Below are 6603 nucleotides of genomic sequence, written 5' to 3'. Positions count from 1 at the left end.
GCTGACCTCCAAGGCTACCCGGGTTCGAGGGCTGGAGTCGGGTCTGAAAGCCCCGACCCGCCTATGGCGTGGGCCCCCTCGCTTGGCCCGGTCCAGGCGCAGCGCTCGGGTCCCGGGGACGGTGAGATGCGGCGCGGCCAGCTTAGCTCGGGTTAGCGGCCACCCTAGCCCAGGTGCCGCCCAGCTACGCTCCACCCGGCCGGTTCCGCGACCCTGGGAGGGTCCGCTCCTTCCCTAGACCCCCGCGACGCCGCGCCCAGGTGAGGCCCTGGGCTTCTTGCCGGTGACCACGCGGCCAGGGTGGCCCCCAGCCCAGGACGGCTACCAAGGGCGGCCAAGCCCCATCCCCGCGCTGTGGGTCCCGGAACTGAATAGCCGGGAGCTGGAGCTGCCTGAAAACATGGCGGCGGCGCCCGGGCGCCTCCCCGGGTCCTGGGTGTCAGCGTCTTCTCGCGAGGGCGTGGGCAAAGCCGGTGCCGTCCGATGACAGGCGGCGAGAACAACCCAGATCCAGACCCGCGGGGCGAACAGTGCTGGAACCCCAGGCACCGGCCACGCCCCAAGAGGAACCAAGGCCCGCCCTGTTGCCGTGGCGACAGCCACGGGGGTGGACGCAGGCGCCGCAGGCCGTGAGCGCTCGGCGCAGGCGCAGTAGGCTGCGGGGGGGGGGGGTTGAGGCGCATTGCGTGCGCGTGCGCGCTGCGCACACCTGGACGGCTCTGTGGGCCGCAATGGCTGCCCACGAGTCTCGGAGAGGCGGAGCTCTAGGTCTTTTTCAGGACGGGCTCTCCTGATGCCGCTGGTGGTTCTTCGAGGCCTCCTTCCACGCATTCGCCGCCGCTGCCTCATCAGAACTTCATTTCGGTGACGCAGAGCTTTGGAGAGAGCTACGGCAACAGCAAGAGCTGCCGGCGGCGCCTGTGCTGCAGGGTGAGGGCCGCGCCGGACTGACCGAGGCCAGGGGCAGCTGTACCCACCGCCCTCCCAGCCTGCGGCTCCCAGCGGGGCCTGGGCGGGCGGACTCGACTCCCTCGACGCTGCCCTCTCCACCTCTTCCCCGCGAAAAGGGGCAAATGTGCTAATGGGCTTTCCGGGCCGGGGCATCCGTGGTCGGCGCGTCTGCACCAGTCTCAGCGGCCCGAATTGTGCGGGGCGGTGGTGGCGGGAAGAGGGAGCCCCAGCAGGTTGTCTGGGCTTCGTTTGCTTTTCTGCCCAGGCCCCGGTCCCTCTTGGAGCGGAAACCTCTGGACCTGGTGCTCCTAAGAAGGCAAGCGGCCCCTGACGCTTACTGTGGCCTGGTGTGACCCTCGTAGCCAGCCCCTGTTCTGTGAGGCATGAAGCGCCACGCAGACGCCACGATAAAGTGAGATGAACCAAGACCTTTTCTTGATTCTAAGCAAGGAACGCACAGCTCACCCTGTCACGTGCAGCGAACATAAGCTGAGAATTACCCTCTTACCTTCCCACAGCGTCTAATCTTTTATTTTTATATTTTTGAGGCAAGGTCTCCCTCTGTCGCCTAGGCTGGAGTGCAGCGGCGATCACGGACCACTGCGGCCTTGACCTCCTGGGCTCCAGCGTGCGTCTAATCTAGAAGCAAATCCTCCTTCCTTAGATCATCCCCCAAATCACCCAACTACAGGTGAAATCCTATAATAGTTTCCTCGGAACACCCTGTTGCTGACACCTCACTGTCTTAGCTTGGTGTGTTTGTACACAGTGCATACAGTAAAAGACCCAAGTTGTTTACCTACAGGCGTGTTTGCAGTGGTCTTTGGCTGAAGGGCGTTATAGACTCTCAGTCGGAGAATCACTGAGATTCAGCTGAGACCCTCAACTCAGAGCATGCCTGTCTGAGTCCCTTTTGTGTCTGTCTCTGGGGGCGCGAACTATCCTTGGCTGGGAAGAAACAGGCATATTCTTTGTTTCATTCTCCTTGAACGCCTACCGTGGCCAGTTGCCGTTTTAGTTCTGAGTGTGCAGAGATGAATAAAACAGATTCGTAGGAGAGGCTGGTGAGAAGCCAGCCACAGACAGGCAGAGGCAGGTGGCATATGTGCGTCCTGTGTGGAAAAGAGCAGGGCCCTGGGGAAGAACAGTGGCTAGTCCTGAGGGCAAAGGGGGCGCCGTGGCACTGAAGGCAAGATCTCAGGGCTGAGAAGCTGCTGGCCGGGCAGGGTGGGGAGAGGCTCACTTGAGCCTGAGCGAAACTGCTTGAGGCAAGGAGGACCTTGGCATATTTGGGACGGTGAAATTCCCAGGGCTGGGAGATGGAGTGAGGGTTGGCTCAGTCCAGCCGTGGTCCTGCAGGTCCTGGAGGTAAGGAAGGAGACCACCATTTCTCCTGCTGCCCTCTTCTCCCCACCTTGCCTGGTTTATAAGACAGAAAAGGGAGAAATCAAAAGGTTGGAAAGAAACAGAAGATAAATAGCCAGACGACCTTGGCGCCACCACCTGTCCCTGGTGGTTAAAATAATAATAACATCAGCTCCTGACCTGAACTACTTGTGTTATCTGTAAATTCCAGACATTGTATGAGGAAGCATTGTAAAACTTTCTGTTCTGTTAGCTGATGCATAGCCCCAGTCACATTTCCCGTGCTTGCTCGTTCTATCACGCCCCATTCACGTGGACCCCTTAGAGTTGGAAGCCCTTAAAAGGGCCAGGAATTTCTTTTTCAGGGAGCTCGGTACTTAAGACACAAGTCTGCCGAAGCTCCTGGCCAAATAAAGCCACTTCCTCCTTTAACCCAGTGTCAGAGGTTTTGTCTGTGGCTTGTCCTGCTACAGAGGCAGCATGGAGTGTTCAGTTGATGTGTGCGGGAAGATTTTGGCATGGACTGGATGTCTGAGATGTTTACTGCGAAACTGCTCTGGCTGCTGGGTGGAGACACAGTGGAGGGCAGGAGGCCAGGAGAGCTGCCTGGCTGTGGGAAAAGCTGAGTGGGGGGAGGAGGGCTCCGCAGGAGTGGCCTTGGGAGAAGCAGGGCGGGTCTCCGGGTGGAGGGGCCAGCACAGGCTGCACAGGCTCTGGCTTGGGGACACTGAGGAGCTCTGTTTTGGATCTGCCCACTGTGAGATGCCTGGGAGGCACCATGGAGACCTTGGTGGGCTGGTGGTGCCAGGATCAGAGTCTGCCAGGGGAGACAGGTTTTAGGAGTCCCTAGGTACAGGTGGTTTGTGTCGTCTGAAAAGGTTGGAAGAAGGGGCCAGGCCTAGTCTGGGTGCCACCAGGCTGAGAAGATTGAGGTCAGCGGGGAGGTCAGGGGCAGCCAGAGAACCAGGAAACATTTCATTGAAGATATGGTTCAGGAAGGAGAATGGCCAAATTCCAGATGCTTTTGAGAAGTAGATTTAAATAGATTGAAAGTAAAAGGATGGACTGGGCACAGTGGCTCATGCCTGTAATCTCAACTTGGGGAAGCCGAGGTGGGAGGATCAAGTGAGGCAGGAAGTTCAAAAGCAGCCTCGTGAAAATAGTGAGATCCCATCTCTACAAAAAATAAAATAAATTAGGACCTGTAGTCCTAGCTACTCAGGCAGCTGAGGCAGGAGGATTGTGGGAGTCGAGGAGTTTGAGGCAGTCATGAACTATGCACCACTGCACTCCAGGCTGGGCAACAGAACAAGACCTCGTTTCAAAATAAAACAAAAAATTATTATATGATATAAGGATACTACATAGTAATAAAAGGGTCAATTCATGAACAAATTATAGCAATTATAAAGATGTATGTACCAAGAACAGCTCCCAAAATATATGAAGCAAACATTGGCAGAATTGAAGACAGAAATAAGTTCTACAATAATAGTTGTAGATGTCACTCAACCTATTTTAATAATGGAAAACTTACCTAGGTGGCAGAGCAACAAGGAAATAGAGGGTTTGGACAGTGCTAAAATCTTAACTAGACAGGACAGACATGGAACACTCCACCCAACAACAGAGAATACACATTTTTTTAAGCACATGGAACATCCTCCAGGACAGACCATGTGTTAGCCACATATTAAATATAAATTAAAATATATTAAAAGAAATTTTAATACATTTTCTTTTTTTTTTTCTTCTTTTTTTTCCCTTTGTTGCCCTGGCTAGAGTGCAGTGGCGCGATCTCAGCTCGCTGCAACCTCTGCCTCCTGGGTTCAAGCTATTCTCCTTCCTCAGCCTCCCGGGTTCAAGCTATTCTCCTTCCTCAGCCTCCCAAGTAGCTAGAATTACAGGCGCCTGCCACCATACCCAGCTAATTTTTGTATTTTTAGTAGAGTCGGGGTTTCACTGTGTTGGCCAGGCTGGTCTCGAACTCCTGACCTCATGATCCGCCTGCCTTGGCCTCCCAAAGTGCTGGGATTACAAGGTGAGCCACTGCACCTGGCCTAATTTTTGTATTTTTAGTAGAGAAGGGTTTCGCCATGCTGGTTAGGCTGGTCCTGACCTCAGGTGATCTGCCCACCTCAGCCTCCCAAAGTGCTGGGATTGCAGGCATGAGCTACCACGCCTAGCCTCAAAGGTTGAAATAATACAATATGTATATACACACACACACCCACGTATGTGTGTGTGTGTGTGTCTGTCTCCCAGGCTGGAGTGCAGTGGCATGATCCATAGCTCAATGTAGCCTTGAACTCCTGGGCTCAAGTGATCCTCCCATCTCAGCCTCCCAAGTAGCTAGGACTACAGGTGCACACCACCACACCTGGCTAATTTTAATTTGTAGAGATGGGATCTCACTATGTTGCCCAGGTGGCTCCTGAACTCCTGTTCTCAAATGAGCCTCCCACCTGGGGCTCCCAAAGCACTGGGATTGTAGGCGTGAGTTAGTGTGCCCATCCATCAAAGTATGTTTTTCAGCCACAATGGAATGACATTAGAAATGAGTAACAGGGCCGGGCACGGTGGCTCAAGCCTGTAATCCCAGCACTTTGGGAGGCCGAGACGGGCGGATCACAAGGTCAGGAGATCGAGACCATGCTGGCTAACATGATGAAACCCCGTCTCTACTAAAAAATACAAAAAATTAGCCAAGCGAGGTGGTGGGCGCCTGTAGTCCCAGCTACTCAGGAGGCTGAGGCAGGAGAATGGCGTAAACCCGGGAGGCAGAGCTTGCAGTGAGCTGAGATCCGGCCACTGCACTCCAGCCTGGGTGACAGAGCGAGGCTCCGTCTCAAAAAAAAAAAAAGGAAATGAGTAACAGGAGGCCAGGTGTGGTGACTCACGCCTGTAAACCCCAGCACTTTGGAAGGCTGAGGCAGGCGGATCACCTGAGGTCATGAGTTCGAGACCAGCCTGGCCAACATAGTGAAACCTCATTTCTACTAAAAATACAAAAATTAGCCAGGCATGGTGGTGCGTGCCTGTAATCCCAGCTACTCGGGAGGCTGAGGCAGGAGAATCGCCTGAGTCCGGGAGGCAGATGTTGCAGTGAGCTGAGATTGTACCACTGCACTCCAGCCTGGGCAACGGAGCAAGAGTCCGTCTCAAAGAAAAAGAAAGAGAGAGAGAGAGAGAGAGAGAGAGAGGGAGGGAGGGAGGGAGGGAAGGAGGGAGGGAGGGAGGGAAAAGAAAGGAGTAACAGGAAAAGCTGGAAAATTTGCAAATATGTGGCAATTAAACAATATACTCTTAACCAATGGGTCAAAGAAGAACTTACAAGGGAAGGTAGAAAATACTTAGAGATGAATGAAAACGGGAGCAGAAACTATTAGAATGTATGGGATGGAGCAAGGTTGTGCTCAGATGGAAATTAATAGCTGTAAACACCGATTCTTTTTTGTAGTTCATCAGTGTGATAATTTGGTTTCTCACTCATGTGAGATGTGCTTTCCTCAAACCTTACAAAGTCAGCACATTACCCATCTGACACCAAAAAACACAGTAGGGTCCCCCAGTTCCACTTGCCTTTTCTCTTGTCCTGACAGAAACATAGGGTTCCTTGACCGCTCTGTGACCTAGCCAGCTGCATGTGTGTTTTTTAAATTTTATTTATTTATTTATTTTATTGAGACAGAATCTCACTCTGTCACCCAGACTGGAGTGCAGTGGCGCAATCTCGGCTCACTGCAAGATCTGCCTCCCGAGTTCATGCCATTCTCCTGCCTCAGCCTCCCGAGTAGCTGGGACCACAGGTGCCGCCACCACGCCCGGCTAATGTTTTTGTATTTTCAGTAGAGACGGGGTTTCACCGTGTTAGCCAGGATGGTCTCAATCTCCCGACCTCATGATCCGCCCTCCTTGGCCTCCCAAAGTGCTGGGATTACAGGCATGAGCCACCACACCCGGCCTTTTGTTTGATCTGTCTCCCGAGTTCATGCCATTCTCCTGCCTCAGCCTCCCGAGTAGCTGGGACCACAGGTGCCGCCACCACGCCCTGCTAATGTTTTTGTATTTTCAGTAGAGATTGGGTTTCACCGTGTTAGCCAGGATTGTCTCAATCTCCCGACCTCATGATCCGCCCTCCTTGGCCTCCCAAAGTGCTGGGATTACAGGCATGAGCCACCACACCCAGCCTTTTGTTTTTTGTTTTTTTTTTGAGACGGAATCTTGCTCTGTTGCCCAGGCTGGAGTGCAGTGGTGCAATCTCCGCTGCTGCAACCTCTACCTCCT

General features: G+C 53.7%; 1 long non-coding RNA gene and 1 other non-coding gene across 2 annotated transcripts; both read left to right on the top strand.

Moving 5' to 3' along the window:
• Window positions 1-357: 357 nt before the first annotated feature.
• Window positions 358-1753, top strand: LOC139358245 (uncharacterized). Its single transcript, XR_011612922.1, has 2 exons — window positions 358-930; window positions 1217-1753. It is a non-coding gene; the product is annotated as an uncharacterized lncRNA (long non-coding RNA).
• A 4009-nt stretch (window positions 1754-5762) lies between these two features.
• LOC112424959 (small nucleolar RNA U13) lies at window positions 5763-5862 on the top strand. The gene has a single exon (XR_011613117.1). It is a non-coding gene; the product is annotated as a small nucleolar RNA U13 (small nucleolar RNA).
• The last annotated feature ends 741 nt before the right edge of the window (window positions 5863-6603 follow it).

This window comes from Macaca nemestrina, chromosome 14 (assembly GCF_043159975.1).
Source record: "Macaca nemestrina isolate mMacNem1 chromosome 14, mMacNem.hap1, whole genome shotgun sequence".
Taxonomy (NCBI): Eukaryota; Metazoa; Chordata; class Mammalia; order Primates; family Cercopithecidae; genus Macaca; species Macaca nemestrina.
This window is presented reverse-complemented; position numbering and strand designations above follow the sequence as displayed.